This window comes from Phocoena sinus, chromosome 6 (genome assembly GCF_008692025.1).
Source record: "Phocoena sinus isolate mPhoSin1 chromosome 6, mPhoSin1.pri, whole genome shotgun sequence".
NCBI classification, from domain to species: Eukaryota; Metazoa; Chordata; class Mammalia; order Artiodactyla; family Phocoenidae; genus Phocoena; species Phocoena sinus.
The window spans coordinates 83,068,377-83,081,734 of record NC_045768.1 but is presented as its reverse complement, the minus strand read 5'-3'; the positions used below and the strand labels follow the sequence as shown (position 1 = coordinate 83,081,734).

The 13,358-nt window shown below is 41.2% G+C and overlaps 1 pseudogene; it reads left to right on the top strand.

Annotated features, from left to right (window-relative positions):
- The first annotated feature begins 6,352 nt into the window (after nt 1–6,352).
- On the top strand, nt 6,353–7,621 carry LOC116755028 (annotated as a pseudogene).
- The last annotated feature ends 5,737 nt before the right edge of the window (nt 7,622–13,358 follow it).

The following is a 13,358-nucleotide window of genomic DNA, read 5'->3' as shown; positions in this document are numbered from 1 at the left end:
TATTTTTCGTGTGAAGTGTTTTTCTAGCATTTATAAATCAAATATGATAGGGGTGGTAAGTTAAAAATTACAGTAGTTGGGCTCTTAGTTTTAAAGGGGAGTCTAGCATAATGAGAGCTGAGTCATTCCAATTCTACAAGTCCTATTCTCACATTACCTGTGAGCTGCTTTGAGTTTCTTAGGTTTAACTTTAAAATAGTTCCAGTTTGTTGAGAGTGTTTACAGATGAATGTAAAATTTTTTTTTCTGGTTCTTGGCTCCGTAAATCCTTAAAATTCTACCTGTTAACTTCCAACTGCCCAGAAAGCCTGAGAACTCAGCAATTACATGGAAAAGAACTCATGGATGCAATTCTGTTTAAGTCTAGAAGAGGCTTGTGTATGATAGAAGAACGTGAAGTGAGCAGAATTTTCTGGACTATGTATGACTAGTACATGCAAAGGTGTTTAAAATTTCAGTGATACCCCTTTTTAGGGAGAGAGATGGGGTGTTCTCTTGATAAGTGACAGTGATATCACAACATCACTTAAAATACTACCTGTGATAAGGTTTCCCCAAAGGTGAAATTAGTCTGAATTGCCACTTGGGTGTTAGTTTCCCTCTTGTGTTTGTTTTAAGTATGGGTAAGTTTGGGTTGCATAGGGTCAATATAGTGTACTTATGCTGAAATGTGCCCCTCCCCTAGAGAAAAACTATCGGTAATGACATTTTAGTCAAATTGTTACTTATATTGGAGGAAAGTATCCCTGGCGAGAACACTGGCTTTCAAAGTTTTCGTTTGTCATTCAAAAATTAGTTGTGTAGGGACTTCCCTGGGGGTCCAGTGGTTAAGACTCCCCCTTCCAATGCAGGAGGTGCAGGTTGGGGAGCTGGGATCCCACGTGCCCTGCAGCCAAAGAACCAAAAAGCAAAAGCATTGTAACAAGTTTAATAATAAAGACTTTAAAATGTTCCACATCAAAAAAGAGTAAAGAATTACATAAATAGGCTTGGCTGAAAGTTTTTATTTTTGCCTTTTAAAAATCAGACCTTGAACACAAAAACCTACTAAAAATCTGTGACGTTGGTAAATTGGGGACACAACTTTGGAGGGAGGGGCCTTTTTCATTTCCACTCTTACCTGGTAAATGGTGTCTGAACATGGGCTGGCAATTTGAGAAAATTCTCTGAAGTAAGCTTAAAATTCACTGAACAAACGGAATTTTGAGCCTATTTTGTAAAAAATAAATATTAGGCGGATTTATTGAAGTTTTAAAAGTTTAAATGTAGTTTCAAAAATGTTTTTAGCCTAACTTTTTGAAAATCAAGTGATAGGCAAACAATGTTGGAAACCAGATTGCACCAAAGTTTTTTCAGGATCGAGGAAAGGAATTTAAATCTTTTCCCTACTATTCAAATGTTAATAGTTTGCATAAAGAAACTGATAATAAAGTACATGAATTTTATTGAATGATCTGTCAGTTACTGCTAAATTTAATCACTGATACCACTGCAACACATAGAGACTGAATCTTTAAGGAAAGTAGACAGCAATTTTTCTCTTGACCATACTAGTGGTTTTGTTTTGAAATGCCTTATGTTGTTGGTACTCAAAGTACTCAAAATGGAATTACTGTTCCACAAACATGATAGGTTGTGGTTTGCTTAAGACTGCTGCTTGATAAAGAGACCTGTATTTTAAATCTCTTTAGACCAGTGGAAACTTTTCTGTCAGTAGGTGTTCAGGGCCATCAAAATGTTTATTGAAAAAGTAACCTTGAATGCTACATTTTACATCTCCCACTTATCAAGGTTTGCCCATTGTTGGCAAGTTTGAAGTGAAACTGATCCAGCTTTTTTTTTTTTTCTGCCGCGCCTTGTGGCCTGCAGGATCACAGTTCCCCAAGAAGGAATCAAACCTGTGTCCCCTGCAGTGGAAGCGTGGAGTCTTAACCATTGGACAGCCAGGGAAGTCCCAACCCAACTTCTTGATGGTGGCATTGAACCCTTGGGAAGCAATATTGCAGTGTTTCTCAGGCTGTTCTTAGGACCACCTTCAAAATCAACAGTGCTGGTTAAAAATGAGAATTTCTGGACCATCCTTCAGCTGTACTGAACCACAATCTCTATAAGAGATGCCAGGAATCTGCATATTTAACAAATTCCTCAAGTTAAAATAGTTTTGCAGACCTGTAATATAGCAACATGTAGTTAAGAGAACAAGTTTCCATATTTTTTCATTAATTCATCAAATACATATTTTGTTCCTAGGTGTACAGTGGTAGTCCCTGAAGAGGCAGTGGTTAGCAAAAAGTATTTGGAGAGATCAATAATTACAACAAGCTGGTAATGAAAAAGAAACAGTACTGTGAGATGTGTTTGAGAAAGCAGAAACCAGCATACATGTGTGTACATGTATGTAGTCATCACAAGCATATTGCTTGAAACAAAACTGCACTAGGAATATCCCAGTGTGTTGACTAAAATTCTGCCTTCTGCTTCTCTTAGCAGATGAAAAAATAAAGACATGGGGCATATATACACAGATCAACATCATTTACCCAGGCCAGGCCTCGACACTTCCAGTCAGGGAAGACATCTGACCTGAGGAAAAGGAGAGAAGGGAATACCTGAAAAATTAAAGCCCAAGCAGTTACCATTTGTCTTTATTAAAAATGGGGAGCTCATCTGCTGAATCAAGGTGGTTGGATGTGCAAGTACACATGGAAAAATGTAAAATGCAAGTGTTTTGTGGGGTTGGGCTTCCCTGTTTGCTAACTGAGCAACAGGCACTAGCAACAGTGTTGGGGTAAAATGATATACCAGCTATCCTATGACCTCAAAGCTTTATCCACCTCACTCTTTGTCCAGAACCCATAAGACTTTCCTATCCTCCCTCTCTACAGATCTCCCCCAATTTCTTCCTCCTCACCTGAACTCAGACCTATAACCCCCAAACCTGTAATTGTGAAGGAAATAAACATTTGGTCACCAAAACCTCACACTTCTCAAAATCTCAAATATTCTCCCCACTTACCCTCTCCTTTTTTTTTTTTTTTTTTTTTTTATGGCCACAGCACACTGCTTGCGGGATCTTAGCTCGCGGACCAACCAGGGATCAAACCTACACAGAGTCCTAACCATTGGACTGCCAGGGAATTCCCCATTTTCCCCTTTTGGATATCTTACTCCCTTTGCCCCTTTTTTCCCTAAAGTCTTTCTACCATTAAGGACAGGCTTCACTGGAAAGGAAGGGTCACCTTGTTCACCTAGTATGAAGGAAGTCTATAGCGTAACAAGGGAAAGCATATGATATCTGCATATCAGACCAAAAGTGGGAGAAGTGATTTTGATAGTAATGAGACAGATTTGGCAGAAACAGTGTAGAAAGTGCCAGCTAAGTCCCTCAGAGATCGCCCTAGGCTTCAGCCTAGGGCAGGGCAAGTGAGCAGAAATTCCAGGGAGGTTGAATAAGAAGCCAAAAACAGAAGCAAGGCTCAAGACACCTATTTGGAACACTGCAAAGTGTCCCTATGACCACATAAGCTAGTAAAGCACAGCAGAATTGAGACATACCACGTTTGGGCACAGGGAACCTGACGCGCTCGTTCTCCTCAGAATTCCCTTTGATTCCTATATGGCATAAGAGGAACATTAGTTAAGTGCTAAGGGGCTTGTCATGGGGCCACTGTGATGAAGCGGGTGGTTACTGCATGACAGGAGCTATAAGGTAGACAGCCCACCCAGGGACTGGATGGAGACACAGCAGAATTTCAAAGGGTTGTCAATACCAGTGAAAGCCAAAGTGAGATCAAGTTAGTCAAGGAAGACCACTGGCTTGAGTGCTGAGAAACCAGACCACCAGTTACACTAGCATTGGTCATTCAGTGGTAACTATAGGGAGAGTAGGTGCCAAAATTCAGACACCAGACAGACTACGCCTCAGAGGTCAGAGTTTACTAATAAAGGCCCTTTCCTTCCATTATCAGAACACCTAAACCCTTTGCACCCAGACCTTGGAAAGTCTTGGAAAGGTGGAAATGAAAGAGCTTTTAGCGAAAACAAACAGCCCTAATAATAGGTCTGACCTTTAAGTTAACTGAAGTTAACCTAACTTGAATTAGATCATTTTAAACTGGAAGAGATCAACTTACTTTTACTTGGCAAGTTTATGTGTTTGTTCTAACGTCAGTGGAAAATGGAAACTTAATGAGAAAGAGGGTATAAGGGAATTTGGGAACTCTAGAAGTCCCCATTTTAAAAGCAGGAGAGGGGCTTCCCTGATGGTGCAGTGGTCAAGAATCCGCCTGGGAGACATGGGTTCAAGCCCTGGTCAGGGAAGATTCCACATGCCACCGAGCAACTAAGCCAGCGCGCCACAACTACTGAGCATGTGCGCTAGAGCCCCTGAGCCACAACTACCGAGCCTGTGAGCCACAACTACTGAAGCCCGTGTGCCTAGAGCCCATGCTCCGCAACAAGAGAAGCCACCACAATGAAGAGTAGCCCCCACTCGCCACAATTAGAGAAAAAACCCGCGCTCAGCAACGAAGAGCCAATGCAGCCAAAAATAAAAAAATCAGGAGAGGTAAGGCTAATACTACCAAACTATATGTTCCAGGTGGAGGTGGCCCCAATTGGGTTGGGGCCTTCATTTGGTAAATCATGTGGCCTTTTTTATCTAGATCATTTATTCATACCTGTGTTTCAAAGTGGCACCAATTCTGTGTACGGTCCAGACTCCAGAATTCTGTGGGATCAGGCTGACACTAATCTCCAGCTGAGATCAAATCATGGCTTGACTGATTCCCTGCCCTATCCTGCTTCCTTCACTCCCTTTCACCTGAGAGCATTTCCCCAGCAAATCATTTGCACAAGAATCCCTGGGCTGGGTGCTGCTTCTAGGCACTTGATCTAAGACAGCTGAGCTGGAGCTAGAGCAGAAATTGATTTCACCTAGACACCCTTGACAGAGTTGATGCAGTAAATAATGATACATTGAATTATCTCCTTCTGAGGAAGGAGTGCGAATCCTTTTACTTTATGAGGCATAGCTGCATTCTGTTAGGCAGGAGTATTTTTGAAAGCATATATATGGGAATAAAATTGTTTGGGTGCCGAACAGCCATAGGGGTGAATTTTGTTAAACAACACAGCATTAGTTTTTCCTTTCTAATAGAACCCAGTTTTCCTTTTAGAATTTTTCTCTCCGTATTGTATGTAGACTTGATGAGATAGAAATCTTGGTCGTTAGAGACTCCTTATCACCCAAAAGAGTGGGCATTTGACCCAGCCTTGCCCAACCAGACACTTTGTCCTGGGACTTTGAACCTTGAACAAAATAACGGAAGCAAGTTAAAATTATCATAGTTTTTTCAGCAGCACCAGTAGAAGAGAACTTTGGGTAGTTTCTGCTCTCAGTACTCTAGAACTGCCTGATTTCTGTTTACACGTTTCATTCCCCAGCCTTCCCTTCCATCCTGAGAGCTTTTTCATAACTTTTTAAAAAATTTGTTTTCCTTAACTAGCTAGCTAGTTGCTATTATATGCAGCCCATCAAATGAAGAGGCTTTTCTATTTATTTATTTATATTGAGGTATAGTTGATGTACAACATTATATAAGTTGCACAACATAGTCACAATTTTTAAAGGTTATACTTCATTTATAGTTATTATAAAATATTTGCTACATTCCCTGTGTGTACTATATATCCTTGTAGCTTATTTATCTTACACATAGTACTTTGTACCTCTTAATCCCCTACCCCAGTCTTGCCCCTCCCCGCTTCCCTCTTCCCACTGGTAACCACTAGTTTGTTCTCTATATCTGGTAAGTCTGCTTCTGTTTTGTTATATTCACTAGTTTGTTTGATATCATACAGTATTTGTCTTTCTCTGTCCAGCTTATTTCACTAAGCATAGTACCCTCCAAGTCCATCCATGTTGTTGCAAGAAGAGGCTTCTCTTGTACAGGCAGCATGGCTAATTTCAGGGAGGAGAGCCACAAAGTATGGGTGAGAGCTTCCTGCTCCACCTCAGCTGCCACTGCTGCAACCAGTGTCAGTTGGGCCTTCACAGCTATGCCATCTGGGGCATAAATCAGTCATTTTATAGGAGAGAGCCAGGCCCTATCTCAAGGCTGCCACTGAACATCCAGAGCAACTAGCAATGTGCCCCGAGTTTCTGGCTTTTTCTTCCACTTTCAGACTGCGATAAAATGCCACACGTCACAGGCAAGGAATCTGACTTCTCTAACAGGCACCAAAGGGGCTGGGTGATGCAATCTGGGATGATGGAGGAGTTAACTCCCAGTGGGGAAAACTCTGACTATGGGGAAATAAGAGACAGGAGAGAGATGTACACTGTCCTGTAATGGATCTTCTCCAGCCAGCTCCACCCATACCGCTCGCTCGGGATGCACTGCGAACACTTGGAGGTAGGCAGTCATATTTAGCTCAGGCCACCAAGCTGCCTAGCTCTGTGTTGTTAGACATACAAAAGGAACTACTAGACCACAAAGGAGTCGGCATTAGTGTTCTTGAAATGAGCCACAGGCCATCAGCTTTAGCTGAGATTATTAACGGCACATAGAATCTCATGTGGAAAAAAAAAAAAAAAAGAATCTCATGTGGAAATTGTTAACCATTCCAGATAATGATTTTTGTGCAAAGAGGAGGGTTTGTTGGGCCAGTTCAGTGCTGTCCCCTTAAACCTGATTGACGTGAAAACCCCCAGAAGCCTAGAAGTTTGGGAACTGTGAGTGTCATCCATTCTAAACTTAGAAGTTATAGGAAAATTCTGGATCCAAGCCCCTGGAACTTCAATCAGGTCACTTCCTCTATGTATTGCTGCACAAATGAGACCAGGTCCAGAGTAGAATTTTACTTTATCCCTGATGTCAGGGGAGCACTGCTGGTTTTTGACACGTCCTCAAATTTCCCATATAAACCAGTTTGGTGTTTACAAGTTTGGTGTGATTTTTGATGGTGCCCAGCAGAATGCTGGCTCTTCAGGGGTCACAGTGGTGATCTTTCAAGATATCCTGCTAGGATTCACCCTCAGAAAGTGCCCCTCCATCCTGGAATACAAAGTGCAAGCCAGAAACAACTCTATTCAACACAGCTCCCTGTTTCGGCTTCTATGGCATTGGCTTGGTCTTGGAGTATATTAAGAATAACAGTGGTGAAGGACTTCCCTGGTGGTCCAGTGGTTAAAACTCCATGCTTCCACTGCAGGGGGCGAGGGTTTGATCCCTGGTCAGAGAAGTTCTGCAAAAACAAAAAGAAGACTAACAGTGGTGAAGCAACCATGAAGCTTAGCTCTGTCAAATCTCAAATGATTTATGATGTTATTGATAATTCTCAAGGATCCTATATATATCCAGTGAAGCCCAGAATAGAAGCAAGGCAAATATTCCATTCTGAAGCAAGATGAATATTCCATTCTGCATTGGCAATGCCAAAGGAGATGATGCTTTAGACTAAAAGATTTCTCAATAAAGCTTTTGAATTCAATATAATCTCCTTGAAAGGGCGTGGGTCTGTGGCAGGCATCATGGCTTCTCTGTATAATGCCAACAAGAGAGAAGATGTTCAGAAGCTGGCAGCCTTCATGAAAAATTATTTGGAGATACATCTATGAACACATCCTAACCAATACGTACTCTGTCCTTGAACATCGGACAAAATTTAAAGTAACTTGGGAATGGCTACGAAAAACTTAACAAACATGGCATTTTTCTCGAATGGACATATTTATTATAGACTCTTCTTTTTTTCAAGGAACAATAGCAAAACATCCACAGCTGGTGGGACTTAGACTTGACTTGAACTGGAAACATTTAAAAAATCTTCCTCTTGCTTTTCTAACAAAAACTAGCTTATGTTGCCTTTGCTACTACTTTTTCTAGCTAGATCTCAGTATTCACACTTGATTGTGGACTTAATTATGCAAACTGAAGTTTCTAGAGGCACACAAACACACAGTGAGGAGGGTGGATGGTGTTCTCTAGAAACTCGATCCTTGATCCTTTACAAAGTGACAGCAGTGGGGTCTCCTGGCTTCTGCAGCTGTTAATTCAGGTCTGCACTGACCGTGTGCTGAGTGTTCAGAAGTTCCAGACTAAAGGGCAAACGGGAGATCTTTCTTTATACTGTTATTTTCATAAAGAGACAAAAGTGACGTACTACATGTTTATATAGCAAGGTCTGTTTTTAGTACCAAATAGTTTATATCACTACGTGCTTATATTTCCAATAATGTGGTTCTCAGTAATACACATAGAGACTTTTAGAATTTGTTAGAATCCTTCACTTCCTGCATTGTAGTATTACATTAGCCACAGTTGCGCTCCCCACTTCCACCCTCCCTCCCTTTTAAAGCTGCTTTACAAAAAAGATTTAGAAGTTCTCAGGTTCACTTTTGCTTTCCTTTCAAAGAGTAGAAGAGAAGGTTGGTTGATTGGCTCTTTTTTGGTTATGCCGTTGAACTAAAATTCTCTGTTAAACTCCCTTATCCTTTGTTCACTTGAATGTTCTTTTATAGTGTTTGACCAGAGGGAAACTGTGAGTTCTGGAAGGTCTTTGCTGAAGAGTCTTTTCCCTTATTGTTTATATATTGTCAGTATTTTATGTTGAATAGGTGAAGAACATTAAAATCCTAAAACAGCTAGAAAAAGAGAGAGACAGAGAGAGAGAAGAGGATTTCCTTTCTTTTCTTCTTCCACAGACTGCTCTGAGGCAGTTTCTTCACATAGTTTGTCCAGGGTAGTGCAGGCTGTGCCAATGCTTCTACACAGTGATTAGCTGTGTCTCTTCCAGGCTCATCGTGAAGCAGTAGCCAGCACACATACTATGTCCCCCTGTGTTACTTGCCAACCGAACTTCCTCCTTTCCTCTCCCTCACTGTCAATGCCCTCAGATTGCACCTCATAGATAAAACACCAGCACTTAATCCCTGCCTCAGTTTCTGTCATGATAAATATTCCTTTGTATCTGTTTATTTTTGCACTTTATAAAAGTAGGTTTTTTGCATATGTTACTGTGAATCCCCACTCCACCCACACCTTTTTTTTTCACTACTAAGTGATCTGCTGCCAACTGGCACCAATTCGGCAAATCAAAGTGTGCATTGCAAACATGATCATGTGATCCTCTTTACTAGAAGGTACACCAGGCAATCTGTCTACTTCTGTTCCCCAGAACTTCTCCACATTTGCGTTTTTTTGGTTCGTGTGTTGTTTTCTTCCAGTTTTATTGAGATATAATTGACATACAGCACTGTATAAGTTTAAGATGTACAGCATAATGATTTTTTTTTTTGGCTACATTTTTTTGTTTGTTTTTTGGTCTTCATTGCTGTGCACAGGTTTTCTCTAGTTGTGGCAAGCGGGGGCTCTTCGTTGCAGTGCACGGACTTCTCATTGTGGTGGCTTCTCTTGTTGTGGAGCATGGGCTCTAGGTGCACGGGCTTCAGTAGTTGTGGCACGCAGGCTCAGTAGTTGTGGTGCACAGGCTTAGTTGCTCCACAGCATGTGGGATCTTCCTGGACCAGGGATGGAACCCATGTCCCCTGCATTGACAGGTGGATTCTTAACCACTGCACCACCAGGGAAGTCCCCAGCATAATGATTTGATTTACATACATCAATTTTATTATGCAGTGATTATCATAAGTTCAGTGAACATCCATAATCTCATATAGGTACAAGATTAAAGAAATAGGAAAAAAATTTATTTCTCTTGTGATGAGAACTGTTAGGATTTACTCTCTTAACAACTTGCATATATAACATCCAGCAGTGTTAATTATATTTATCATGTGGTACATTACATCCCTAGTACTTATTTCTCTTATAACTGGAAGTTTGTATCTTTTTTTTTTTAGACTTTTTTTTTTTTTTTTTGGATGTTGCGGGTAGGAGTTTATTAATTAATTAATTAATTTTTGCTGTGTTGGGTCTTCGTTTCCGTGCGAGGGCTTTCTCTAGTTGTGGCAAGCGGGGGCCACTCTTCATCGCGGTGCGTGGGCCTCTCACTGTCACGGCCTCTCCTGTTGCGGAGCACAGGCTCCAGATGCACAGGCTCAGTAGTTGTGGCTCACGGGCCTAGTTGCTCCGCGGCATGTGGGATCCTCCCAGACCAGGGCTCGAACCCGTGTCCCCTGCATTAGCAGGCAGATTCTCAATCACTGCGCCACCAGGGAAGGCCCGGAAGTTTGTATCTTTTGACTGCCTTCATCCAATTCCCCCTTCCCCTGCCCTGCTTCCACATATTTAAATATCAGTTATGGAAATTTCTTTAGCTTGTCTTTGGGCAGTGCAACAACCCCTTGCTTGATGATTTCCAGAACCCATTCCACTGACAGCTCAGCTCCAGCTTGTAGCATCCTTGAGCTAAAGAAGGTGATTACCAGATCAATATTTTGTGCTACATCCTGAAATGAAGGGTGAGTTCAAAATTGTTCAAAGAGATCTCATGTTCAAAGCAGTGCATACACCAAGTTTGGATGGTGGTGAAGAGAATTTGGCAGGCAGGAACTGATGATCTCTAATATCATTGAAATCATTTCTTCAATGACATTTAAGTCTTGTTTGTAATCTGCTAAAGGAACATCCCTGGAACTCAGCAAACCTCTCAAGGACTGTCTGGCTTGTTCCAGAACTTTGTTGTGTTTTTTAGACAGCAAGGAAAATAAATAGATTATCAGTTTACTGTAAGAGGATAAAACTCAGGAACAGCCAGATGAAAGAGACACATAGGGCAAGGTATGTGGGAAGGGGCATGGAGCTTCCATGCTCTCCCAGCATGTTACTCTCCCCGAATCTCACCAATCTGGAAGCTCTGTACTGTTTTTTCAATAATACTTAGTTCTTCCTCCAAAGTAGGAAATGTTAATATTAATATTTCACTAGTTAAAAGCAAACTATGGTTCAAAAAAATTCTAATTGGTTTTGAACTGTAGTGAGAATGTTAATGATATATAATGGAAATGATATATTTATTCCATTATAGCTGCATATTTTTAAATAGAAGTTGAAGTATTTAAGAGTCAGAGTTTTCACTAAAAAGAGTCCATTCTGTCCCTAAGCAAAGCCTGTAGATGGGACGTTCTACATACAATAAGAAGAGAGGAGGAAGAGAAGGAGCCTTCAATGGTACTAAGAAAACTAGGATAATATAATGCCCTAGAAGCCAAGAGTGAATTTAAGGAAGTGATCAATTTTAAATGCTATACATGGATAAATCAAGGAGAAAATGAACAGAAAAATTACATAGTAGTGAACCATATCTCTTTTCTGTTAAGCCTTCTTGGGGCTTTAGTATATTGGTCACTTCGGGAGAGTCAGGAGAAATGAAAATAACAGATATCCTACCTTCACAAAATCCATTTTACTTCTTTAATTTCCTCCTTCTGCATATATCAGAAACTACTGCTCTCTAGCAATGTCCATCCATTGCTCTAGCCAACTTTTGCCCAAGAATACATTTTAACCCACTTTTTTAAGTATCTGCCATAGCAGATCATGACAGAAAATAGCAGATGTAGCAATGATTGTTGCCAATGCTTGACATTTAATTTAGCTATTCAGAATGATGGCTCTCTTGATAACTGGAATAATCTAACTTGATTACTGTTTGGGGGGTGGAAAATGATAGGGACACAACATCATTGACCATGCCTCCCTCCCTTGATCTCTTCAAAAGCCTATGCCTATGTGGTAGAGCTTCTGGCAAAGGTTTTCAAAAGAAACATACTCAGTTGGCATGTTTCCTTGGCCCTTTGCCCCCTTTACTTCTTTTTGTGGACACAATGCTTTGTAAGGGTAGAGCCATCTTACAACCATAAAGCCACATACTAGTGATAGTGAGACAGGAAGCGAGGAGCCTGGCTCCTTGCTGGCATTCTCAAAGTGTTGCACCAGCCCTGGAGTGCCTACCTCTGGACTTCTTATTATATGAGAATAACAATCCCCTTTTTGTTTAGTCACTAGAATCTGGTTTTCTGTTGCTTGAAGCATAATTCTACCCAGACATTTGATTGTCTGCCTTCCCCACTAGATCATAAGATGTCAGATAGCATGTCTGTATTTGCTGCCTAAGATAGGAAGCTTTCATAGCAAATAATAGAAAACCCAACTCAAAACTGCTTTAACTATAAGGAAGTTTATTAACTCAGATAACTGGAATCCAAAAGTAAGACAAACTTAAGAGTTGACGTGGGCTTCCCTGGTGGCGCAGTGGTTGAGAGTCCGCCTGCTGATGCAGGGGGCACGGGTTCGTGCCCTGGTCCGGGAAGATCCCACATGCCGTGGAGCGGCTGGGCCGTGAGCCATGGCCGCTGAGCCTGCGCGTCCGGAGCCTGTGCTCCACAACGGGAGAGGCCACAGCAGTGAGAGGCCCGCATACCGAAAAAAAAAAAAAGAAAAAAGACTGTAGCAATTTCAAGCCTCATATCCAAGAACAACCATGTCCAGAAGGAGCATGAATCACTTCTGGAAGTTCTCCTGGAATAGCTTTTCTGGAAGCATCCTGCAAACCTATCCTTGCAACTCATTGAGGTGAACTGGGGAACATGCATGATCCTAATCCAATCCCTGGCAAGAGGGTAATATTACCCTTAGACCAGTCCAGACCACCTCTGGAGCTGAGGATGCTGTGCTACACCAACTATGAGTTAAGAGAGAGATTCCTGAACAACGTCAGAATTCTTCTGGACAGGGAGATCATCTCTGTGCTTTGTGACCACCTAGAGGGGTAGGATAGGGAGGGTGGGAGGGAGACGCAAGAGGGAGGAGATATGGGGACATATGTATATGTATAGCTGATTCACTTCGTTATAAAGTAGAAATTAACACACCATTGTAAAGCAATTATACTCCAATAAAGATGTTAAAAAAAAAAAGAATTCTGCTGGGAAGGAAGAAAGAGGGAAAGGATGTTGAGTAGGTAAAGAACTCACTTTTTCTATTCCTAGCATCTTGCAAACACACTTAAAAAAAAAAAAAACTCCTCTTATACACGAAACGTTTATGCTTTATCTTAACAAGTTCCTTGAGAGAAGGAAGCATGTTTTACTTTTGTTTATACTACTCTTATGTCTCACTCAATAGCCTGAACATAGAATTTTGACTTTTTTTTTTTTTTGTCAACAAGCCTCAGTATAAGAAAATGGCCTAAATTATTTAACCTCTTGGATTCTTTCATAGATTGCTAAATTTTCTTGTTAATCAATCAACTTTTTTTTCCTTTGGCCACATGGCTTGCGGTATGTTAGTTCCGGACCAGGGATTGAACCTGGGGCCGTGGCAGTGAAAGCACCAAGTCCTAACCACTGGACCGCCAGGGAACTCCCTACTAATCAACTTCTTTGACTCCCA